At 43.4% G+C, this 26,871-nt stretch overlaps 1 long non-coding RNA gene and 1 pseudogene across 2 annotated transcripts in view; one reads left to right on the forward strand and one right to left on the reverse strand.

Annotated features, from left to right (window-relative positions):
* The window catches only part of LOC310697712, a 1,172,922-nt gene that overhangs the window by 816,447 nt on the left and 329,604 nt on the right, over positions 1-26,871 (reverse strand). The gene's annotated exons all lie outside the window — the stretch shown is intronic.
* Positions 21,029-26,871, forward strand: part of LOC310697823 (splicing factor YJU2-like) — a 31,422-nt pseudogene continuing 25,579 nt past the window's right edge. The window contains exons 1-2 of the transcript XR_014530131.1: positions 21,029-21,163; positions 21,569-21,670. The product of XR_014530131.1 is annotated as a splicing factor YJU2-like (transcript). The remainder of the gene's footprint in view (positions 21,164-21,568; positions 21,671-26,871) is intronic.

Genomic DNA, 26,871 nt, shown 5'->3' on the forward strand with positions numbered 1-26,871 from the left:
TAAATATCCCTTCTCTTCCTATTCCTTCATTTATTTCATTCTCCAGCCTTATCCATTTAATCCCATCCTTATATCCAATATCTATTAGATTTTTCAATTGGAATGTTTCATAATAAAATTCTAAGTTCGGTATTCCCCATCCCATCTCTTCTTGAGATGAATAATTTACTATGTCTGGGGTTCTAACTCTTTTACTTCCAAAAATCCAATTTTTAAATACCTTATTCCATGTTTTGAACCATATTTTCCTAATGGGTAGTGTAATTACTTGAAATAAATATAATAATTTCAGTACCAGAAACATTTTAACTGCTCTAATCCTACCTAGAATAGATAAATTCTTATTTTTCCATGATTTTATGTCCTTCTTGATCTTCCTCCATGCTTCTTTGTAATTTATATCTGGAATCCTAGCAATATTTTTAATAATATTTACCCCCAAGTATTTAATTTTTTTCCTATTGATATCCATCTTTGTCATTTTTGCAATTTCCTTCTTCTCCTCTTTATTTACATCCCAAAATAAAATTTCAGACTTCTCCAGATTTACTCCCAATCCCGACTCCTCTTTAAAGTCCTTCAAGATAATCATAAGTTCTCTTACACCCTCTAAGGGGTTTGTAAATAATAATAGGATATCATCTGCATACATGTTTAACTTGATTTCTTCCTTTCCTTTCTTATATCCTCTTATCCTTACTGAGTTTCGTATTCTGTCTGCCAAGTAGTGCATACCCAATACAAATAGTAGTGGTGAGAGTGAACATCCTTGTTTAACTCCTCTTTGTATATTGAATTGATCTGAAACCCCCTCATTCACTCTGACCACAGCCTTCCCTTCTCTATACAATTCCTGGATTGCTTCCACAAAGTTCTCTCCTAATCCTACCTCCCGCACAATATTCCATAAGAATTTATGTCTAATCGTATCGAAGGCCTTATACACATCCAATTTTAAGACCACCAATTTCCCTTTTAACCTGCTTGTTAATACGTTTAACACATTTCTTATAGGATGGTCTATGTATCTTCCCTTAACAAATCCATATTGATCTTCCTTAATTATTTTAGGTAGTACCTTTTCCAGTCGCCTTGCGTACCAATCCTTCTTAATCGCAATCGCAAAATTTCAATCTCTTTAATTTCTTCCTGTCTCCCCGAGTACCAATCCTTCTTAATCGCAATCTCTTTCAGTATACAATGTCCTCTTATAACAGCTTTGAAAGCGTCCCATACTACCGGGATCTCGGCCGAACCATTGTTCTCTTTAAAATACCAACCAATTTGTTTTCTGATATATTCCCTCTCAATCTCTTTTGCCATTATTGGGTTATTGTACCGCCATCTCCTGCTTTTTCCATCCTCTTCCAGTCCCAGCTCCACAAATAGTGGAGCATGGTCTGAAATCCATATTCCCATAGTCTTTGCTGTTCTAACACTGATTTCATTCCCTTCTTTAATTAGCACAGTCAATATAAAATAAAGTCTTATGTCTGTTGGAGAAGAAGGTAGGTTTGGTGTTGGGGTTTCCCCTCTCAAAAACATCCTTTAATCCCCATTTAGATAATCTGAAGGTACTATCATCCTTTATATTCCAATTAAAGTCTGCTGCAACAATAACTTCCCCTTCAGCGTAAAGCTGCAGTTTATTCAAGGTTTTCTTTATAATTTTTTTCTGTCTTGTGTTAGGGCTGTATATATTAGCTATTGTAAAGATTTTTTGTGACACTTTAATTTTTAAGAATATAAATCTACCATCATTATTTTTTTTCTGGCTCAGAACCTCCGGCCTAAGATTTGCATTACATAGTATAGCGACCCCTCTAGCCTTATTTGTCGCTTTCGATCCTGCTATTAGGCCCCATTGCTGAGAGCATAACAAAGGTCTATTGTTTGCTTTGGCTCTATGTGTCTCCTGAAGGCATAGTATATCCACTTTCATTTTCTTTGCCAGTGTCAGTACCCTATAGCGTTTGATGTTTGAGGCCAGCCCGTTAACATTTAAAGATAAAACCTTTAAAGATCTATCCATTATCCCGACTACTGTTTATTTTTTGAATCCCTCTGCGTACATATATTATATTTTCAATTATGGCCCATTCAACCCCCTTCCCCCTTCCCCCCTGAGACTCAGTTAGGGATCTCCATGATCCCTGTCTCATGGTATCTTGGAGAACCACACTCCTCCCCTTCGCTCTTGGAAAGTTTATATCAGAAAAAGAAATATATATATATTTACAAAAGCCCATTTTAGATGTCTCTAGTATATATTATTTTTTGCTGTTTCCTTCCCCTCTCGACTTCCGTCTTCTTTTATTCTCTTGTCTCTGCACTGCAGATTCTTGAGATTCTTCACTCGACTCTCCCTGTTGGTCTACCTGTAATTCTTCCGAACTTGAAAGTTCTTGCTCAGTCTGTCCTTGTATTCCAACTCCTAAATCAGCTAGCATTTTTTTTTTTTTTTGCTTCACCAGGGTTCTTAGCAGAATATTTCCTGCCGTCTCTAAAAACCAGCAGTGTAGCAGGGTAGTCCCAAGTAAAGAGGATTTTATGATTGTAGAGAGCTTGTGCAAACTGCTGCATACGTTTCCTGTCTTGAAGCGTTTCCTGAGAAAAGTCTTGTCTCACTATGACCTTTCGCTGTTTAAACTGCAGGTCTGCTTTCTGCCGGAGTGATTTATAAATTTGATCTCTTAATTTTTCTCTTGTGAATGCCATGATTACATCCCTGGGAAGTCCAGAGCCTCCTCGTGGTGTGAATACCCGGTGCACTCTCTCAATGTCATTCTGCTCAATTTCAATTCCTTGTTCTTTGAGCCATTCTAACATCTCCTTTTCCAGGTCCTTATTCCCAATATCTTCAGAAATACCAGAGAATATTAAATTCCTTCTGCGCTGTCTGTCGTTCATTTGTGAAATTCTTTTTGTCAGATATTCTATTTTGTTTACGTTTGCATCAGCTACCTCTTTTGCATGTTCTGCTATTTTCGTAACTTTTTCTACTGTAGCAGTCATTCTTCTCAACTCTCCTTTCACGTCTTGCATATCAGCGCGGACATTTGCTTCTGAACGCTGAATCATTTCACCCAGCTCCTTCAAAGACTTGGCCATCTTGTTAAGTCCTTCTCAAGTCTTTCCCAAATAAATAGATAAACCACCGTTTTAAACACTAACTCACCCCAATCCAGGACTTGGATCTGAGCCCAATTTTCGGTGAGTTATCTCAGCTATCAGTTTGCAGAGAGTTATTTGCTTTTCAGGCTTTTAATTAGTGAAGTTCCAAGAGCGAGACGGGTGTGCGTCTACCCACGCCGACGCATGCGCAGTTCTCTTTCCCCCCCCACTATTTGTAAGGCCTCGTTGGACAGCCACTTTGCTTTCTTGCATTTGCTTTTCATTGGGATGGCTTTCGTTGCTGCCTCCTGTATAATGTTGCGAGCCTCCATCCATAGTTCTTCAGGTACTCTGTCCACCAAATCTAAATCCTTAAACCTGTTCCTCAATTCCACTGTGTATTCATAAGGGATTTGATTTAGATTGTATCTTACCGGCCCAGTGGTTTTTCCTACTTTCTTCAGTTTAAGCTTGAATTTTGCTATAAGAAGCTGATGATCTGAGCTACAGTCAGCTCCAGGTCTTGTTTTTGTTGACTGTATAGAGCGTCTCCATCTTTGGCTGCAGAGTATATAATCAATCTGATTTTGATGCTGCCCATCTGGTGAGGTCCATGTGTAGAGTCGTCTCTTGTGTTGATGGAAAAGCGTGTTTGTGATGACCAGCTTGTTCTCTTGACAGAACTCTATTAGCCTTTGCCCTGCTTCGTTTTGATCTCCAAGGCCAAACTTGCCAGTTGTTCCTTTTATCTCTTGATTCCCTACTTTAGCATTCCAATCCCCTATAATGAGAAGAACATCCTTCTTTGGTGTCATTTCTAGAAGGTGTTGTAAGTCTTCATAGAATTGGTCAATTTCAGTTTCTTCAGCACCAGTACTTGATGCATAAACTTGGATTAGATTAGATTAGATTAGATTAGATAAATTTATTGTCATTGTCCGTATATACACAGTATACACAACAACGAAAATCAAACACCCACCCAAAGACCGGGTTCACATATACATTTGCACGTATCTCCGAACTCTCATCCTATTTAGACATAAAAATAAAACACAAATCACTGAATACCGGTCTTCGGAGTGCCGAGCCGCTGCAAGTGCTTGCGCCGCCATCTTGCTCCGTTTACATCTTGCTCCGATTACTGTGATGTTAAAAGGTCTGCCTTGGATTCGTATCGAGATCATTCTATCATTTTTGAGATTGCATCCAAGTACAGCTTTCGCCACTCTTTTGTTGACTATGAGGGCCACTCCATTTCTTTTACGGGTTTCTTGCCCACAGTAGTAGATATGATGGTCATCCGAACTGAATTCGCCCATTCCCATCCATTTTAGTTCACTGATGCCCAGGATGTCAATATTTATTCTTGCCACCTCATTTTTGACCACATCCAACTTACCCAGGTTCATGGTTCTTACATTCCAGGTTCCTATGCAATATGTTTCTTTACAGCATTGGACTTTCCTTTCGCTTCCAGCCATATCCGCAACTGAGCGTCCTTTCGGCTTTGGCCCAGCCGCTTCATCAGCTCTGAATCTAGTTGGACTTGTCCTCCGCTCTTCCTCAGTAGCATGTTGGACACCTTCCTACCTGAGGGGCTCATCTTCCAGCGTCATAACTTTTATATGCCTGTTGTCTTTGTCCATGGAGTTTTCTTGGCAGGGATACTGGAGTGGCTTGCCGGTTCCTCCTCCAGGTGGATCACGTTTGGTCAAAGCTCTCCACTATGACCTGTTCATCTTGGGTGCCCTGCTCGGCATAGTTCATAGCTTCTCTGAGTTATTCAAGCCCCTTCGCCACGGCATGGCAGTGATCTGATGGCAGGGGCTGATGCAAGCTAGTGACTTCCTAAAAATCACTGCAACCCCCCCTTCCCGCCCACATTACCTGGGTTGCTGTGCATAAGAGAAACCTGGTGGGCAAGCAGTGGCAATGACAGGCCCATCTGCTTCATCCAACCAAGTCTGTGTTACACATACCAGGTCAAGTCCTCCATCCACAATCAAGTCATGGATGGCAGTGGTCTTATGAATCATTAACCTAGCATTGCACAGCAACACCTTCAGGTCATGTGGATTTCCCTTGTTGAGCGCAAATATAACATTGAATCACAATGGTACAAAATAACTCAGCAAGCTGACATTTATCAAGAGTTAAACAAAGCTTAGTGTACTAAATATTATTTCCAATTCTAGGTAGTTTGCTATTGGAGAAATACCATATATGATTATAAAAATCTAAAGCAATAATTATTTTAAAATATGATTTCATTTCTAGATCAGACAGACAAGATTTCTTCTATATATTTCTTTCTTTATCATATACACACAAAGCTGCTATTTTTAACAGGAAATATTTTTGTAACCTAAGGTCTATTATACAATTTCATACAGATGTTTATTTTGTTACAGTTCTGTTAAGTTGTATACAAATTATAAAGATGGGTCAATTATTTACTACCGTATTTTTTGCTCCATAAGACGCACTTTTTTCCTTCTAAAAAGAAAGGGAAAATGCCTTTGCGTCTTCTGGAGCGAATGCTCTGGACTGAAGCCATGGCTCCCGTCAGTCAAGCAAAGCGGGAGCCGCTTACAGGGCTTCTGTCCCGCTTTGTGCACCTCTCCCTTTGCTTGCTTTACAGCGAGCCGGGAGGAGGCAGGCAATTCAAAGCCAGCAGGTGCTTTTAAAAGCGATGCATAGCCAGCAACAGCTTCAGCAGCCTCAGCTAGCAAAGGTCCTCAAGCAATGAGGTGAAAACCAGGAAGTAAGGGGGAAATTATGCAAATCCCCCCCCCCTCAGCTGATCCGCTGGGGAAGGGAGCCTGCCTTTTACTTCTGCAGCTTGTTTTGAGGCAGGATAGATTTGAGCATTGTCTGGGTCCTAGTGCCCCTACCACTTTTTTGTGCTCCATTCTATTGCTGCCAGTGGCTGCTTATCACTCAAACTGAACCTGATACCAGTAGCTACGTGTGCAAACAAAGTAGAAGGCTGCAAGGAGGAGCACTTTTACACAGCAAAAAAACCCCAACCTCGAGCTCTGAGCCACAAGTGCAGTGAAAATCAGGAGGAAAAATAGGAAGGCTGCTGGGGACTGGAGGACAGGGGATGGGGGAGAGAAAAAAATTATGCAAATCCCTCAGCGTCTCAGCTGATCCGCTGGCTCCTTGAGCGTGCACACCAAAGAAACATACAGCTCCTGCCCCCCTCAGTCTCACTCTGATATACCAGTAGTTTAGTACAACATTTGATTCAGAATATCTTTTCCCTGTTTTCCTCCTCTGAAAACTAGATGTGCCTTAAGGTCAGGTGCACCTTATGGAGTGAAAAATACAGTAAGTACTTAACCCGAGGTACCACTGCATTCTCATAGTTTCTCTTTCCATGCATGTCAGATTTCCATATGTTAGCCAACACCACTCTGACTGCTGTGGTCATATAACTAAATAGTTCCACTGACAATTTCACAATACAGTAGCTGAAGGAGTCATTCTCAACGGCATAGTTTTGGGGTCCAATGCAAATCTAGGGGGTTTTTTAACATTTTTTTTCATTTCAAAATGAACTTTCCTCCAAAACTTTTTGGTCTTTTCACAGGTCCACCATAAATGGAAGAAGATTCCTTAAGGTCTATGACATTTCCAGCAATGTCCATTCATTTCATTATTCATCTTCTGTATATCTTTCAAAGTTATATACCATTGAAAGAACATTTTTGTACAGTCATACCTCATGTTACGGCCGCTTCAGGTTACGTGTTTTCAGGTTGCAGACTGCGGGAAACCTGTAAGTACCGGAACGGGTTACTTCTGGGTTTCACTGCTTGTGCATGCGCAGAAGCGCCAAATTGCGCCGGCGCCTGTACAGACACAGCGCTTCAGGATGCGGATGCTGTGGGTTGCGGACGTGCCTCCGTCATGGGTTATGTCTGCAACCCGAGGTTCCACTGTACCAATTTTGTTTTAGGGCTTAACTTGCAGTAAATTTTATTCCTTTATTGATAATTGTTCTCATTGTTCCACTGTAAACTGCTCTCAAAATGTTTGCATCCATTTTGTCATATAAGATTTTGCCCCTGGCTACGATGTGTGATTTGACGGTGGGTTTGGGTTGGCCCAATGCAAAAAGTGTGAGGATCCATGAGAATCCATGCTTCGAAACCACGTTTTGGGGCCACAGTGTCGCCAGGAAGCTGTGGTTCCGTGATTTTTGTGGTGCATGCTGTGCCCATGGCCATAATGTTTGATCTGATGGTGACTTTGGGCTGATCTAGTGCAAAAATTATGAGGCTCCATGTTTTTTAACCATTTTTATGCTCCACTGCGGCCCCACGAAACAGTGGATGCATGATTTTTTTGATGCTGCCTACAGAGTAAGACATGGTCTACAGTAACATGGTGGTTTTATTTAATTTGAATGAAAAAAATCATATGAATTCATGAGGATCCATTTAAAATCAGCTGGATCCGCCTTTTACCCTTTTCCGGCAGATGCCAACAACCTATAAGCAAACATGTCCAAAATTCTGTGCATATTGTTCTCTGCTTTTCTTCTTTGTCTTCTCTGGGGTCGTGTTTTTCAGCCATCACCCTCATGGGAAATGGACAAACTCTCCACCAAAGGTCAGATCCGGAACCTGTTTGTGGTGTCGCCTCAGAAGTCCTTGAGAAAGCAAGAAAACCAGATTGCGCACAGCAAATTCTGGAGATCAATGGCACCCCCCTTCTATGAATTCTGTCCCACTTGAAAGACTCGCTCCTCATTCGGCAGTGAACCTACAAATGTTCGCAGAACCGCGCTTTTCCGCGTTGCCCCGGAACCAAATGTGCGGGGTCTTGTTGCCTTTAAGCGAAGGACAACGCATCGCACGCACACTGTACGCTCTAGGAGGAAGAGATTCGGTGATGGGAGGCTTCGGGCTTTCTGACGGACCGACACCGGGAGCCAATCAGAAAGCGCCAGGAGCTCCGGCTGGAGCTTGCAGCCAATCGCAGGCGGGAAGAGGCGGGGAGGAGTGGAGAGATCCCAGCGACAGCTGAAGCATCGAGATGTCGGAGAGGAAAGTGTTAAATGTTAGTGGAACGGGGGGGGGCTGTGGCGTCAGCGGTCAGTTTTGGGGTCTACCTCACAAGGTGGTTGTTAAGATGAAAAAATGAGGGTCCCCCCCAAACCAGCCCCGATAAGTGAGGGTTGGCTTGGAGACTGAAGGTACATTCTTTCACCTTTGGTGGACATGCCCAAGGATTAAGACATTCTAGGAGATGATTTATAATGAAATGAAAAAGGTATTTAAATATACCTATCTGAAGAAACCAGAGGCCTTTCTCCTGGGCATGGTCGGCCAATTGGTGTTAAAGAAGGATAGAACTTTTTTTATGTATGCAACAACAGCAGCAAGAATACTCATTGCGAAGTATTGGAAGACACAAGATTTACACACCAGGGAAGAATGGCAGATGAAGTTGATGGACTATATGGAACTGGCGGAAATGACTGGCAGAATCCGAGACAAGGGAGAGGAGTCAGTGGAAGAAGATTGGAAAAAGTTAAAAGACTATTTACAGAAATATTGTAAAATTAATGAATGTTAGAAGAACGTTGGAATGAAATGATATTGCTTCAGTAGAAAGGTTATAAGGAATTAAGTACAAATAGATTAATAGAGTATTAATGGAAAAATAAGGTTAAAATGTGTTAAGATAATTATAGGACAGAAAACAGGGGAAGATAGAAAGGAATTGCTGAAATAATTAATAGAAGTGGAATACAAAAAGGGAGGCGTGAGGAGGTCGTGGAAATATGTGAAAGAAAGACAAGATATTGAAATTTCTTTTTCCTCCCCCCCTTTTTTCTTTTTTGATGTGTTTTTAAATTGTTTTTGTTTTGTCTTGTTAGTTTTTAGTGTTATGTAGTGTCTTTGTATTGTAATGTAATATATTGTTTTTTCTTTGTTCTTTTTTTTGTAAGTGTTTAAATTGTTGCAATAAATATTACTAAAAAAAAAAAAAGAAGATAAGTGAGGGTTGGCTTGAGGGGGTTAGTGGGGGGAGGAGATCTGTGGGGTTGATCCAGGGCCCCCGAGAGGGATGTGGGGCTGGGAAGGGGGAAGGGGAAGCTCCTCCTGGTGGGGGAGGGGAAGAAAGGCCTCCGCCCTGGAGGGATGTGGGTCGAGGTCTGCTCCCCAGGAGAGAGAGAGGGAGGACAGAATTGGGGCCTTGTCTCCTGGGAGTCCCTGGGGAAGAAGGGGGCCCTGGAAACTGGACCTGGGGGGTCCCTTCCAACTCTAGGATTACAGTGGTCCCTTGATTCTCAAACTTAATCCTTTCCAGAAGTCCGTTCCAAAAACAAAGGGTTCCAGAACCAAGGCGCGCTTTCCCTGCCCCTGTTTCCCTTCTCCCATTGATCCATAAAATGAAAGCAATAACCAATATACTGTACTATAAAATAAATAAGACAGTATTGTATATGATAAAAATGAAGGAAAAAAAAATCTTACCTGCACTGATGATGGTCATTGTTTGGATGGGGGGCTTTTATCCATTTCTGCAGTCACAAAATCAATCAATCAATCAGGAGCTGAACTGGGTTCCACACAGTCACAAAAACAAATTAACCGATAAAGCCTCAAAAATAAATAGCACAAGCAAAAGGCCCAAACTTAATCCATTCCAGAAGTCCATTTTACTAAGAAGATACCTTTTTCATATGTGGTGGACCTGCCCTAAGGTGAAAGGCTTCTAGGAGAAGATTTCTAATGAATTGAAAAAAATGTTGAAATATACATTTATTAAGAAACCAGATGTCTTTCTTCTTGGAATAACAGGTTTAGAATTGCCCAAGGAAGATGGTAAATTATTTTTGTATGCCACAACTGCTGCTCGAATTTTACTAGCTAAGAATTGGAAGACCCAGGAAATACCAACAGTGGAAGAATGGCAGATGAAAATGATGGAGTTTTTGGAGCTAGCCAACAAGACTGGAAGAGTCCGCGACCAGGAGGAGGATGAGTACCAGGAAGAATGGAAGAAATTTAATGATTATTTAGCTAAATATGTTAAGTTAAATTAGTTGGAAAAACTTTGCAAATACCGGACAGGCTTAGGACTACAATATGTATTATGTGATGAATCAATATGTTTAATACTGAATTGGGAAAAAAGAAAGATGTCAAGAGATAAAGTTAATTGTGATGGCCTGGGAATCCGATTCAGAGGCTGAACCGGAGGAACCCCAGCCTGCTCAGGAGTCCCCGCCTCCAGGGCCTGCTGAGCTGGGGCAGGGCCTTGAATCTGAAGGGCCTGTACCTGTGCCGGATCCTCAGGAGCAGGCACCAGGTGATTCCACTCTGGCTCCGGAGGTGATTGAGGACACAGTGCCTACAGGTGCGCCTCTCCCAGCCCTGTCAGGGGAAGGTGAGTCTCCCCCTGGGTCCAGTAATCCTCCAGCCTCTCCTGAGCTGCAGAGGCTCAGGGCAGAGAGGAGGAGGAGCTGGTTTCTCCCAGGAGGAGTGCTCGCCTTAAGGCCAGGAGAGGCGGGTCTCCTGGGGGCTGGGACCGCCCCTGGCCTCAGAGAAGATAAAGGCCAGTCAGCCCGGTCCCAGGTTGTGGGAGAAACGTCGCTGAATACCTGCTTCTGCCCGGACCCAGACCTGTCCTTCCAGAGTTCCCGTTCCCGCCCGGCTTCCTTCTTCAGACCCCGCCTCGCTCTTTGTGAACTGTTTCCAGACTCGTGACCCAGGACCGGACTTTGACTACGCCAACGGTAACCTTCCCCCCGGGACCAGCACAGTTTGCTCCCGCCACACCCACACTCCCCCTCCGTTGGGGTGCATTCGGGAAGAGCCAGAAGCCATGGCCGACCAAGCAGCTGCGCTGGTGGCATTGGCCCAGGAGAACCAGGCCTTGACTCACACCATGCAACAGCTCAGTGATGCGATTATGGCACTTCAGCAGCGGTTGGGCGCCCTACCGGCTCCTGGGGCTGACGCCCCAGCTCCTAGCAAGTACCCAGTGGCCTTGCCAGAGAAATTTGATGGGGCCCCAGCCAGCTTTCCCATGTTCCTCGCCCAGGCCAAGTTGTATATTCAGGGGTGAGCCCGGAACTTCCCTGACGACCGCACCAAGGTGCACTTTTTGATTAGTTTGTTAAAGGACCAGGCGGCCAAGTGGGCATTGCCGCTGCTCAGGCAAGACTCCCCCTTGCTGACAGACTATATGGGGTTTTGCAATCATTTGGAGGCCGCGTTCGGCAACCCCCAGAAGGGGAGTCAAGCCAAGCGGGCAATTAGGCGGTTGCAACAGGGCAAGTCCACTGTGGCCGCCTACACCATGGAATTTCGGCTGCTGGCACAGGACTTGACCTGGAATGACTCTGCTCTTCAGGACCAGTATCTCGAGGGGCTTTCAGATGAGATACTGGACCAGCTGGCCACGATGGATCGTCCCACCACGCTGGACGCCCTCATTCAGCGCAGCCTGCAGATAGACGATCGGTTGGAGGACTGTCGCCAGGCCCGTGACTGCCAGCACTCCCGGCTCCTGGTTCCAGTCCTTCCCAGCAGGTCCACAGCCACAGCCGAGTTGCCGGACGAGCCAACTCAGCTCGGGGCAGCGCGACCTCGCCTCTCCCCCTCGGAGAAGACGCGGCGTCGGGAGGGGAACCTGTGTCTTTACTGCGGTGGGAGTGGACATTATGCCTGAACCTGTCCCGAGAAGATGCCAGCCGCAGAAAAACCGCCAACCCCGGCAGCCAAAGGCCCTGGCAACCTGGGCTGCAGAGGCTCAGGGCAGAGAGGCGGAGGGAACTGGTTTCTCCCAGGAGGAGTGCTCGCCTTAAGGCCAGGAGAGGCGGGTCTCCTGGGGGCCAGGACCGCCCCTGGCCTCAGAGAAGATAAAGGCCAGTCAGCCCAGGTTGTGGGAGCAACGTCGTTTAATACCTGCTTCTGCCCGGACCCAGACCTGTCCTTCCAGAGTTCCCGTCCCCACCCGGCTTCCTGCTTCGGACCCCGCCTCACTCTTTGTGAACTGTTTCCAGACTCATGACCCAGGACCGGACTTTGACCACACCAACGGTATCCTTCCCCCCAGGACCAGCACATTAATTTTATAAGAACACTGATTTGGAAAACCATTAAAATGATATATATTGAAATCCCACCAGGGGGATACAAGGAAGTCACTAAACAATGTTAATTAGATCAAGGTTTAAAAAGGCTATGATCTATGTTTGTTTGTTTATTTGTGTGTATTTGTTTAATTTTTTGTGAAAAACTAATAATTAATTTTTTTTTAAAAAAAAGAAGTCCGTTTGACTTCCAAAATGTTTGAAAACCAAGGCACGGCTTCTGATTGGCACAGGCGCCCCGGAAACAATAGCCGACAGCCACATCAGATGTTCGGCTTCCAAAAAACATTCAAAAACCGGAACACTTCCCAAGGCATTTGAGAACCAAGGTAACACTGTATATGGTTCTGTGTTATTGGATAGAGAGACATGTGTGGTTGGAGGGATGAAGAGGAGAGGTCTGTCAGGGTGGGCACTGGGAAACAGCGGGGCTGGCAATCAGTTAATAGGGAGCCCCTGGTTGGGGTGGGGGAGAGAAGCCTACCTCGCAGGACTAGGGCACTTTGATTGATTGATTTGAATCTGGGTTGCTACTTCACTGGCTTTTCTGTGCTCATAAACCCAAGTTCAAATCTTAGGAAGCTTGAGACCCCGATGAACCATCCAGACAATGCTAGGTTATTCATTTGTATTTTATTTTATTTTTAAAATAAAATATATACCACTTGACTGTAAGAACAACCAAACCTCAAAGCGGTTTACAAACAACAAAGCAGTAAAACTGACAGAAAAAAACACAACCCTACTTTAAAATGTGTAAAATTAAAATACTCAAACAGATTCAGATAACCTCCACTTTCTGTATGTCCTCATAGCATTTACATCTCGTTTCCCCAAGAGACATGGTTCTTCCCACCCCCATTTTATATCATTTATTACTGCTGTTACATCACTCCTTTCCTCCAAGGAGTTCAAGATGGCATACTGATTTGCTCCCTCCCTCCCCTGAATTAGATTAGGCTGCTGGCGACTTCCGGTCGGCGCCAGCGTTAATGGCGGTCCTCTTTCCGAGCTCCGGAGGAGGACTGCTTCGCGAGTTCGGGTCTGACCTGCTACGGCAAGTGGGGGACCCCTAAAATCACAGGCGCGGAAGCCTGTGAACAAGGAGACTCGGTGGGCACCAGAAGCGCCCCCCTTTACTGCGAAAGAGCCTTTTTAAAGGCTCCGGAATGGCATCGGGAGAGCGCGGTGCTGAGAGTCGCAACCCAGCCCGCGGAGCGAAGCCGCATCGCCATGAACGGAGAGCGCCGATTTCTTCCTGCAAATTGAAATTGAATCGAAAAACCCGTGAGTAGGACTGAATGACTATTAGGAACTTTGAAATTTAAACTTGAAATTTGGCCGGAAATGGGGAAGGTTAAAATTAAGGAAGTCTGCCTTCCCCCGACTGCATGACAGATGAAGCAACGAAAAATAAAAAGCTGCATCTGAATGAAAATAACAATAGGACTGTTTAAGCCTGGCATTGGATACAAATCTCCTCTCTAGCAAGCAGGGGCAGAGGGGAGGAAAAGTAACTTCATTAACCTGCATGATTTATTGAAAGAGAAAAGTTTTCCGCTGTCTTAACCCCCTGAGATGGACTGCCAAAATAAGACACCAGGATACTGAACAGATATTAGAAACTTGTTACAAGGCTACATAGGTGACGTTTTACTTGATACAAGGTTTTGGGGCTCTGCTGCTACAATATATCAGACTGTGTCGACAGAGAAATTACATAGAAAAAGTGTTGCAGCATTTATACTGAAGTTTCCTGGTTTCTTTGTTCTTTGCTCTTTGTTTCCTTTACTTGGACATTATGTTATGCTCCATTTAGAGGGCTGAGAAGTAATAGTTGCGGAACAACAGATTAAGACAGTGGGATTTTCCATCTGGAAACTGTTCCTGTGAGAACGTCCTTGGGACATGAGCAGCCCAGCAGATGAGATAACAACTAGAGATAAAGCAAAACAACAACAAAAGAAAAGAGGCTCAATATCAAGCCTAACACTGACAGGAGCAGCTGGGCAGGAAAAAGTGACGGTTGTCTCCATGGATTCAATGACACAGGCGTTACTCAAGATAAATCAATCTTTGGAAGCTTTGACAAAGCAGAGTACAGAAAATTCACAAAAGTTAACAGAATTAACAGCAAGATTGGACTTGAACACGAAAAGTGTGACATCCAATACAGAATCTATAAATAAACTGATTGAAGAAAACTCTGCAACACGTAAAATCGCAGAGGACGCCAGAAATATTGCTGAAGAGACACAGGAAAAATTAGAACCGATTTCTAAAAAAGTGTACGAACATGATGCGGCCTTGTCTTTGATGGAATTACAGAGAAAGGAGAGAAACTTGAAATTAAGACTGGTTCCTGAAAGTGAAAGGGACAGCCTTGTGGAGTTCCTCACACAAGAGTTTTCTGACTTTTGGCAGGGAGAATTGGAGGAGGAAGAATTTAAGATAACAACAGCATTCAGATTGGGCAGGAGACAGAACAGAAAGACTCCGAGGGACTGGCTGATTACTTTCAGATCCAAGGAAGAAAGAGACAAAATATTGAAACTACATTACCAAAAGGCCTTGGAAATTGAAAATTCTCATATACAAATTTTTAAGGACATCCCTAAATATATTTTGGAGGCGAGAACCTTTTACAAAGATCTGGTCTACCTGCTGAAAAGAAACAACATACCTTTCAGGTGGGAGTTTCCACAAGGACTGTCCTTCAACTACAAGGGAAAGAAGGTGAAAATAAAAACAATTCAAGACAAAGAGAAATTCTTGGAGAGAAACCACGAGGATCTGCAGAAGGGAACGGTAGACCCAATCTCAGAGCAAAAAAGAGCAGTAGACATCTTGAATCTATCGTTTGGACTTAAACCACCATCAGAGGAAGAGCAACAACTTGGAGCGGTAGGAGGAGTAAATGACAAATAACAAGATGGCCCTGCAATTCCTTAGTTGGAATTGTAATGGGCTGAACATGCCCACGAAAAGACGCCAAGTTTTTCATATTTTGAAAAGAGAACAATTGGATTTGATCTGTTTACAAGAAACTCATGTGACCAGGGTACACAGGAAACTACTTATAAATAAAAGATTAGGACAAGAATTCATCTCATCGGACAAAGTTAAGAAAAGAGGAGTGGTGATTTATGCAAAAGAGAAATTGGCCCCAAAAATGATGTTTAAAGATGAACAAGGAAGATACCTGGCAGTTGAAATACAAGTACAAGGAGAAAAATTGTTAATAGTTGGAATTTATGCACCAAATGAAGGGAAGGCGGAATTCTTCAAGAAGCTGCATGAAACTCTGATGGACTATTTGGACTATAATGTAGTAATTATGGGAGATATGAATGGCGTGGTTTCCACGAATATGGACAAGGCACAAAGACAGACAATCTCTAAGGAAGGGAGACTTCCGAAGACCTTCTTTGAAATGACTGAAAATATGGACTTAATAGACATTTGGAGAACAAGGAACCCTCTCGAGAGAGAGGGAACTTTTTTCTCTCAAGCAATGATGACCTGGACCAGAATCGACCAAATCTGGATTACTAGTGGGATGGCTCCAAAGATTAAGAAAATAGAAATCTGCCCAAAGACTTGCTCCGACCATAACACCGTGAAGATGGAGATGAAATTTACAACAACTGGTCAATTTAGATGGAGGATGAATGACACCTTGTTTCGAGATGAGGAGATCCACAGAAAGGCCCAGAAAACTTTAAAGGACTTTTTTGAAATAAATTTAAAGGCTGATGTAGAAAAAAGAGTGATCTGGGACGCAAGTAAAGCTGTGATGTGAGGATTTCTAATTCAACAAAATTCAATAAAAAAGAGAAAGCAAAATGAGAAGAAGGAAAAGATCTTGGAAAAGATAAAAGAAGGAGAGAAGAAATTAAGATCAAAACCAAAGTCCCAGGAGATTTTGAGAGAGATTAAGTTATATCAAACACAATATATGGAATTGATGTGGATTGAGATTGAGTGGAAGATAAAGCAAATGAGACAAAAGACATTTGAATCTGCAGATAAATGTGGTAAACTTCTGGCTTGGCAATTGAAGAAAAGACAGAAACGAAATACAGTCACAAATCTAGAAGTGGATGGAAAGAATATATCCAAACCCAACGAGATTAGAAACTGTTTCCTGAGTTATTTTAAAAAACTATACTCACAAGGACCACAGAACGAAGAGGACATAGACGAATTCCTTAAAAAATATGGATTACAAAAAATCTCTCATCAAAGTAAGGTGGATCTAAATCAGAGAATAACAGAACAAGAGATAGAGGGTGCCATTCAGAACATGGAACTGGGCAAATCTCCAGGACCAGATGGACTGACTTCCAGGTACTATAAAGCTTTGAAGGAGTGGTTGGTTCAACCGTTAAAGGAAGTCTGCAATGAGATTTTAGAGGGGGAAAGGGCGCCAGAATCGTGGAAAGAAGCTTATATTACTGTCAGAGCTGCTCTCAGATCCTAGCTCACAGAGGATCACGCTAGCCAGCGTTCACTTTATAAAAGTCTTTATTGAGTTACAGTTTCCATTTCCAAGCTGCTGCGTGCAACTCTACGTCTTATAAGCTAGACCGGCGAAGCTCCGTCTGAGTCTCCGCCCCTTGTACACCAACTTAATACCCTAGCCTTACTCCACCTTTTCCGCCTGACCGTTCTCCTCTGGGTCCCTCTGCCCCCCGTGGTCTCTTCCTTCCTGGACTCTTCTGACGCTGACCCCCCGGACCCTCCTGTCTCCTTGCGTCGGGCTTTAGGACCTGGCTCCCTTTCCGGGCTGCTCACTGCGCCGCCTTCCGGTGCATTTGAACTTGGCGCGCGCGCCCAACCTTCCACTTTCCACTTGACCGTTTCTTCGCTCTCCGATGGAGGTGTGGCCACTCCTGACTCATGCCCTCCCCCCTGCTGCGAGCTGCCAGAGCTTGATACCTGGCGCCTTTCCTCCCCACTGCGCTCTGTTGGTGACGCTGGCCCCGATTTCCAACTGCTGCCCTCTGAACCCCCTCTGGACCCTTCTTCCTGGGGTGTCCCCCTAAGCTCCCCCCTTGCTCTGGCCACTGGCGCTCCTTTCTGTGAATCTTCTGATTCACTGGACAGGCTCGGAGATCTCGGGTCGTCGTCGTCACTCATCTTTTCTTTGGACTCCTCCCCCTCGCTCTCTGTTTCCTCCCTTGCCCTCGCCTCTGCTCCTGAACCCCTGACAATTACACTCATACCAAAGACAGAGACTGAAAAGACTCAACTCAAGAACTACCGCCCAATATCACTACTTAATGTGGACTACAAAATCTTTGCAGACATTTTGGCAAAAAGATTGAAAAGAGTGTTGATGGAGAAGATTAACAAGGACCAAGCAGGCTTTCTTCCAAAAAGGCATTTATCAGATAACGTGAGGAACATAATAGATATTTTGGAACTATTGGAGGTGAATATAAACACTAAAGCAGTGCTGATATTTGTGGATGCGGAGAAAGCCTTTGACAATATTTCTTGGAGTTTTATGAAAAAGAATCTTCATGGGATGGGGGTAGGCCAAGGATTTGAGAATGGTATGGGTGCGATATACTCTGAACAAAAAGCTAAGTTGATTGTAAATAATGTGATAACTGAAGAATTTAAGATAGAAAAGGGGACACGACAGGGGTGCCCAATTTCCCCATTGCTTTTTATTTCAGTTCTGGAGGTGTTGCTAAATATGATTAGAGATGACCAGCAGGTTAAAGGTGTACAGGTCGGAGCTAAACATTACAAGCTAAGGGCCTTCGCAGATGACTTAGTACTAACCTTACAAGAGCCAGACACTAGTACGAAAAGGGTGTTGGAGATAATTCAAGAATTTGGTCAGGTGGCCGGGTTTAAACTGAACAAACAAAAAACTAAAGTCTTGGAAAAAAACTTGACAGTCATGGAGAGGGAGAAATTCCAGAATGAAACAGGTCTGACAGTGGTTAAGAAGGTGAAATACCTAAGGGTTCATTTGACAACTAAAAATTTGAACTTGTATAAAGACAATTATGAAAAATGCTGGTCAGAAATTAAAAAAGATCTAGAAATATGGTCAAATCTGAAGTTGTCAATGTTAGGCCGAATTGCAGTTATCAAGATGAATGTATTGCCTAGAATGTTATTTTTGTTTCAAACATTGCAGATTCTTGACAAGATGGACTGTTTCAAGAGGTGGCAGAAGGACATTTCGAAATTTGTCTGGCAGGGCAAAAAGCCCAGAATAAAATATAAAATACTGACAGATGTAAAAGAAAGAGGGGGATTTGCCCTGCCAGACTTAAAATTGTACTATGAAGCAGCAGCGTTCTGCTGGCTGAAAGAGTGGATGCTCCTCGAGAATACAGATATCTTGGATTTAGAAGGTTTCAATAATACATTTGGTTGGCATGCATATCTATGGTATGACAAAATTAAGGTGCATAGGGCCTTCAAAAACCATATTGTCAGAAAAGCATTATATAATGTTTGGATAAGATACAAAACCTGTTGGAAAACAAAACCCCTAGATGGTTGTCACCCTTGGAGGCTAAGGCACTGAAAAAGCTCAATATGGAGGCCGAATGGCCAAAGTATTGGGAAATTTTGGAACAAGAGGGAGATAAATGGAAGTTACAGAGTCATGAGAAATTGAAACCTAAAGTACGAGATTGGCTCCATTATTATCAAATAATGGAGGTGTACAAACAAGACAGGAAAATTGGCTTCCAGGTGGAGAAATCAAAATTAGAAACTGAACTGTTAGAACCCAATACTAAGAATTTGTCAAGAATGTATAATTTGCTGCTGAAATGGAATACACAAGATGAAATAGTTAAATCAGCTATGATTAAGTGGGCACAGGACATTGGTCATAACATTATGTTCGCTGACTGGGAATGGTTGTGGAACACCGGGATAAAATTTACGGCATGTAATGCCTTAAAGGAAAATATTATGAAAATGATTTATAGGTGGTACACGACCCCAGTCAAGCTTGCAAAGATTTACCATTTGCCTGATAATAAGTGTTGGAAATGCAAAGAAACGGAAGGTACTTTCTATCATCTTTGGTGGACGTGCCCAAAGATTAAGGCTTTCTGGGAGATGATATACAATGAAATGAAAAAAGTACTTAAATGTACATTCCCTAAGAAACCAGAGGCCTTCCTCCTGGGCATTGTCGGCCAATTGGTGTTAAAGAAAGATAGAACTTTCTTTATGTATGCTACGACCGCAGCAAGAATACTCATCGCAAAGTATTGGAAGACACAAGATCTGTCAGTATCTCAGCTTCAGTCAGAGGTACCTGGCCTCCCCCGAGGCAATTAAGCTGGATACTTGATGACCTCTCCGCTGCGTCTCCCGGCAGGCTAGGTCATAACTCCGGCGATTCTCCTCATCAATCAGACGTGAAGAACACACCCTCCGCTTCTCTCTCCCTCCCTGCATTCTCCCAGGGAGGAGAAATGAGACAGACAGGAGTCCTTTCTACATGTTTTATTCCTGTCACTCAACAGTACATAGAAATGTGACTGTTCCCTTCAGACTCCATTAGAAGAGTCACACACTCCTCCCCTGTACTTCCAGCACAGGTCAGATGACACACTGAGCTAACATCCGGTGCTCAGTACAGAGAATAGGCTCCACCTTTTCTCCAACAGTACAGTGAGAAACCACAACATCCTGTTTTGCATTCCAGCCATCTGGAGCTGGCTTTTGCCTTGGTGCTTTTTCCTGACAAGATCTACCCACCTTGGAAGAATGGCAGATGAAAGTGATGGACTATATGACACTGGCTGAGATGACGGGCAGAATTCATGATCAGGGGAAAGAGACGACGGAAGAGGATTGGAAGAAATTCAAAACTTACCTTAAGAACTATTACAAAATTGATGAATGCTAAAATGTCGAGGTGCTGAGAAAGAAAAAGGGATTACAGTGACATAAGATTAAGTTGAAGAAAAGACTAATAGAACACATATTTGATAAAATTATTTAGAAGCTGCTGAAATAATTTTTGAAATTGGAATGCAGAAAGAGGAGGTATGGGGGAGTCCGAGAAGCGAGGGATATGAAAAAAAGGTTATGAAATTATACATGTTCGTTTGTCTGTTTATTTGTTTGTGTTGTTTAAAAAATGTTGTAAAACCAATAAAAAAATTATTATTTTTTTTTAAAAATAGATTAGGCTGCTGGCATCAGCACTGTGTTACCAGCACAGAAATGACCTCCCCAAGCAAAAAGCGTAGGATGTGAGTCTGGAGGTCCTGGGCTGAAAGCAGAGCAAGACGCTTGGCTGCAGGAGTTGCTGGAAGGAGGAGTACAAGGCACAATCCAAGTGCCTTAGGGACTTGTGAATTTGTGTAGGGATTACTCCTGAGCCTTTTCTTCTCCTGAAGATGTCCCACAAGGCAGTAGAGGTTTAGAACCAGGGTTTTCCTTCTCCCAGATGGGCTCCCTTCCAGCAATTCCTGCAGCCCAGCTGGTGCCAAATGTCTTGCTCTGCTTTCCTTTGGGCCACATCAGCGAGGCTGAGAGGGGGTCTTGTCATCTGGGCCACCCAGGACCTCCAGACATACAGCCCAGGCTTGTGCCCTGGGGAGATCACTTGCACGCTGCTAACGCAGCAAAAACAATGCAGGAGGTAGCAGTTACAAGTTAGCAGACTCTTCAGCCATAGCAGCCGCTGTGATTCTCCAGCAGTTTGACTTCACCCCTGAAGGCACAATCTATGATCTCTCAAGACAGACAGATGTCAACACATGTGACATCAGGTGCAAGGCAGGTAGAGAGATGGTTTTCAATATACAACCAGGAGCCTTGAAGTGCACTCCCAGTTGGCAAGGGAAATCTGGCTTCCTCAACTCCCTTGCTCAGCCAACACCAGTGTTATGCATGGTGCTATTGAAGACACCGTGTGGTCAACTGGTGAGCAGATTTCTCAAGCAGAACCTAAAAGGTTCACCACTTCTTGCTGCAAGAGAGAACAAAGAGCCCAAGTTCACTGTGCCAGCTTCATGTCAGAGGAGCAAATGTCAGCCAGTCTCTCCAGGGCTGGGAAATTGGGATAGACATGGTGAGAAATAAATAAGGAGCTTGAAAAGCAAATTGACCGGAGAAGCTTGAGGAATAGAGAAGTGGCTGGCCCTGTCCCATTTGGGATGGAGGTAGTGCTAAGTTGCTTAGTAGGTTTTTTTGAGCTACTGGAAAACAGGTGTGATTTTGTGACCACCAGCTCCTGGGTACTGCCAAAGTTTGTAGTGGGCGCTGCAAAAGCCTGCATGAGAATGATCTGCTCTTTCATCTGACCCATCTTTTTTCCTTGTGTCCTAGAAATACTACCCTCCAGACTTTGATCCATCTAAGATCCCCAAGCTTAAACTTCGAAAGGACAGGCAGTTATGTGGTCCGACTGATGGCACCTTTCAACATGCGATAAGGAAGAATGTTGTGCGAGACCCTTTCCCCCCCCCCCCCCGAGAATTTTTGGGCCTTATTGGCTCAGTTACATCGCCAGAGCTTTCTGTGTGAAATGATTTAGTTGTGTGGAAGGTGTTTGTTAGGATTTTAATCTTATTTTATCTGCAGGGTTGAAAAAGGTGAAAGGCACTTGGATCCTCAGGAATTTGTTGGTGATGTTTTCTAGGGATTTAAACCCATTCTCAGCTCTTGACCCTTTGTAAAGGTTCTTGGTTGGCTTGCCTTATATTTCACCTTTCCTTGTATCCAACTATTTGATTAAAAATTTAACAGCCGTTTTAAGCAGCTAGTCCCCATCTTGAGGCCTCAGAACAAGGGGGAGAAAACATGTATGGAAAAGTAAGTTACTAGTTCTTATTATACTCTTTTCTCAGTCATTGTAAAAGAGGGAAATAGTGTAGCCTTATTAGACTTTACCGACTGGTGGGGTTTGCGTTGCTCCCGGGAGGGAGAAAGGAAGTCAAATGACACCGAAATTGATTCAGAGAAAGAGTTTATTCTGCTCTCCGGATAGCAGAAGGCACTTGCGTAGTCAGTTCACAGCAAGTCCAAAGAAATGATAAATTTCATGCAGTATATATATCCTCCAGGCACCCTCTCCCCCCTTCCCCAGGAATCCAGCCACGTCAGCTTATACACGCAGGTTGACATCACAGATGTTTCTGCTCCAGTACTCTTAACCATAAAAGGGTGTTCCTGTTCCTGTTCCTATACTCTTCTCTTGGAGCAAGAGGTCACCAACTCCTGGCACCGTTCCCGGGTGGCTGACAAGGTTTGTGCCTCAGTGTAAGATAAGACCCAGATGCGTCATCCCTGGTCCACTTTGGAATGGACAAGGCCATTCATTAGGCATCACGGACTGATAAAGGAGAGAGCGTTGAGCACTTGTTTATACAGCTGGGTTTTGGCTCAAGAGCTCAAGTTAAAGCATTTTAGAAATGCTCCCTTGGAGAAGGAAAAATGTGGATTTTGGGGCCCGTTTCAGACTGACTGCCCAGTCAGGTTTTAGGTTTTGGAAACCCATTCCTTCAATAGGAGTCTCCTGAGCACCCTTCACAGACTACAGCCCCCAAGATGATTTGGGATGAAGCCATGTCTCTTAAAGTGCTGTCGCAGCAAGGTGGAACTAAGCTATGCATCCTTAAACAAAAAAATTAAAATGCTTTATTATTTACAATAGTAAACCCCAAAAGTTCAAAACCTAAAAAGATTCCATTCGAGATATAATAAGAAGAAAGAACCAGATGTGAACGTGATAATTGAGATTACAGTTTCTGGTCTAATAATAATAATAATAATAATACTAATAATAATAATAATAATAATAATTTATTACTTATACCCCACCCATCTGGCCGGGCCTCCCTGAAGGAATGAGTTTCCCAAACCCAAAACTGACTGTGCAGGCAGTTTGAAACTGCACCAAAATCCCTATTTTTCCTTAGCTAAAATCCATTAACTTGAGCTCTGAGTCAATGTATAAACAAAAACCCGGCTGTGCTCAAAGCTCTCTCCCTTATCAGTCCGTGGCGGCAATGAGTGACCTTGCCAAGTTCCAGTAGAGCAGGGATGATGCGTCTGTGCCTTATCTTATATCCTGACCACAAAAGACGCACAGACCCAGTCTGGGAACAGCGCCAGAGGGTGTTCTTGGAGATGGTGACCTCTTGCTCCAAGATAAGAGTAGGAACAGGAATATCCTTTTATGGTCAGAAGTATAGGAAGGAATACCCTTTTATGGTTAAGAGTGCCGGAGCAGGAACATCTGTGATGTCAACCTGAGTGTACAAGCTGACGTAGCTGGATTCCTGGGGAAGGGGGAGAGGGTGCCTGGAGGATATACTGTATTTTTTGCTCTATAAGACTCACTTTTTCCCTCCTAAAAAGTAAGGGGAAATGTGTGTGTGTCTTATGGAGCGAATGCAGGCTGCGCAGCTATCCCAGAAGCCAGAACAGCAAGAGGGATTGCTGCTTTCACTGCGCAGCAATCCCTCTTGCTGTTCTGGCTTCTGAGATTCAGAATATTTTTTTCCTTGTTTTCCTCCTCCAAAAACTAGGTGCGTCTTGTGGTCTGGTGCGTCTTATAGAGCGAAAAATACGGTATATGCTGCATGAAATTTCTCATTTCTTTGGACTTGCTGTGGACACACCACGCAGGTGCCTTTCTGCTGTTCCGGAGAGCAGAAATAAAGAACTCTTTCTCTGAACCAGCCCTCGGTGTCATTTGACTTCCTTCCTCCTGTCCAGGAGCAACGCAGACCCAATCAGTGAACCCCAGTAAGGTTACATCCCAAGCCACTCTGGGCGGCTTCCAACAGGATATTACAAACACAATAAAACATCAGACATTAAAAGCTTCCCTAAACAGGGAAGTAATATAGGGTTATAATACTCACAGCAATCTGTGTGGATTTACGTTTTCTTGTACCTTATTACATCAACACATATACAGTACTGCATTTTTCAGTGAAAACATTGCCAGGCTCTCTTCTTTCCCTTACTTTTACCATACTTGTATGTTTAACCATATTTACAATATGCTAGACTTACCGTATTTTTCGCCCTATAGGACGCACTTTTCCCCCTCCAAAAATTAAGGGGAAATGTGTGTGCGTCCTATGGGGCGAATGCAGGCTTTCGCTGAAGCCTGGAGAGCGAGAGGGGTCGGTGTGCACCGACCCCTCTCGCTCTCCAGGCTTTGCGCAGCTCTCCGCAAGCTGTGGCAGCCCGGCGCCGGGCTTCCACGGCTTGCAGAGAGCTGTGCGAAGCTCGAAGCCTGGGCGCGCTGAGCTCCCACGCGGCTCCCACGGCTTGCGGAGAGCTGCCTGTTCTGGGGGCTGGGGTCGGGGGAAGCTCGGGCTTCCCCCACCCCAGCCCTGCGCCTGGGGGGGAAATATTTTTTTTTTACTTTATTTCCCCCCCAAAAAACTAGGTGCGTCCTATGGGCTGGTGCGTCCTATAGGGCGGAAAATACGGTAGTTATCTACAGGTGAAACTCGGAAAATTAGAATATCGTGGAAAAGTTCATTTATTTCAGTAATTCAACTTAAAGGTAAAACTAATATATGAGATAGACTCGTGACATGCAAAGCGAGATATGTCAAGCCTTTATTTGTTATAATTGTGATATTATGGCGTACAGCTGATGAAAACCCCAAATTAACAGTCTCAGAAAATTAGAATATTAAATGAAATCAGCAAAACAAGGATTGCAAATAGAGTTATATTGGACCTCTGAGAAGTACAAGCATGCATATGTACTCAGTACTTGGTTTGGCCCCTTTTGCATCAATTACTGTCTCAATGCGGCATGGCATGGATGCTATCAGCCTGTGGCACTGCTGAGGTGTTATAGAAGACCAGGATGCTTCAATAGCAGCCTTCAGCTCTTCTGCATTGCTAGGTCTCATGTCTCTCATCTTTCTCTTGGCAATGCCCCATAGATATGGGGTTCAGGCCAGGTGAGTTTGCTTGCCGATCAAGCACAGTAATCCCATGGGCATTGAACCAGGTTTTGGTACTTTTGGCAGTGTGGGCAGGTGCCAAGTCCTGCTGGAAAATGAAGTCAGCATCCCCATAAAGCTCGCCTGCAGAAGGAAGCATGAAGTGCTCCAAAATCTCCTGGTAGACGGCTGCGTTGACCTTGGACTTAATGAAGCACAGTGGACCAACACCAGCTGATGGCATGGCTCCCCAAATCTTTTTTTTTTAAAAAAAAAAAATTATTGCTTTTTTCCAGGTACAGGTGCAAAGTCAGATATATAAAAGAAATAACAGAAAAAGAAAAGAAAAAGAAAAAGAAATCCATCTTTCCAAAACATTTTTTCCATAACCAACCGGACTTCCCCACATCTCCCTCACCCTGCATTCTTTACAATAAAAATATCAGCAAATTGTTACCTTGTTTCGTGCATTTTTTGTGCTTTCAAAATATATATTTTAAGTTTAAAGTGCTTATTATCAATTTACTTTTACCCTAAAATAGATATAATGTTGCTTTAAACTTTAGTCCTTTCATAATTGTAACTTAATTTCCCATATCACCAAATCTTATTGCTGAAGCTAGATTTTCCAAATCATGCAAATTCTTAACACTCATATAACTTATAATATTTTTGTAAATAGTCCTTAAATTTTTTCCAGTCCTCCTCCATTGTTTCTTCTCCCAAATCTCGGATTCTGCCAGTCATTTCAGCCAGTTCCATATAGTCCATCAATTGCGTCTGCCACTCTTCCAGTGTGGGTAAATCTTGTGTCTTCCAGTGTTTTGCGATGAGAATTCTTGCTGCTGTAGTTGCGTACATAAAGAAAGTTCTATCCTTCTTTAACACTTTCTGGCCGACAATGCCCAGGAGGAAGGCCTCTGGTTTCTTGGGAAAGGTATACTTAAATACCTTTTTTAACTCATTATAAATCATTTCCCAGAAGGCCTTCACTTTTGGACAGGTCCACCAGAGGTGAAAGAATGTCCCTTCAGCCTCCTTACATTTCCAACATTTATTGTCAGACAGGTGATATATTTTTGCAAGCTTGACTGGGGTCATGTACCACCTATATATCATTTTCATAATATTTTCTTTCAGGGCATTACATGCCGTGAATTTCATACCGGTGGTCCATAACCTTTCCCAGTCTTCAAACATGATGTTATACCCAATATCCTGCGCCCATTTTATCATGGCTGATTTGACTGTCTCATCCTGGGTATTCCATTTAAGCAGCAAGTTATACATTCTCGAAAGAACCTTAGTCTTTGGTTCAAGCAGTTCTGTCTCTAACTTCGATTTTTCCACCTGGAATCCTATTTTTTTGTCCATTTTAAAAACCTCTTGGATTTGAGCATAATGTAACCAATCTCGCACCTTATTCCTTAATTTGTCCAGGGTCTGCAACCTCCAATTATCTCCATTTTTTTCTATTATCTCCCAATATTTTGGCCAACCGGCTTCCATATTGGGTTTTTTTCGGGCCTTAGCCTCTATTGGTGATAACCATCTCGAGGTTTTGTTTTCTAATAAGTCTTTGTATTTGGTCCAGACCATAAATAATGCTTTTCTGACGATATGGTTTTTGAACATTTTGTGAGTCTTTACCTTGTCATACCACAAATATGCACGCCATCCTAAAGAATTGTTGAACCCTTCCAGATCTAGGAC

Source organism: Podarcis liolepis (genome assembly GCF_965112155.1).
Source record: "Podarcis liolepis genome assembly, chromosome: W".
Classification (NCBI taxonomy): Eukaryota; Metazoa; Chordata; class Lepidosauria; order Squamata; family Lacertidae; genus Podarcis; species Podarcis liolepis.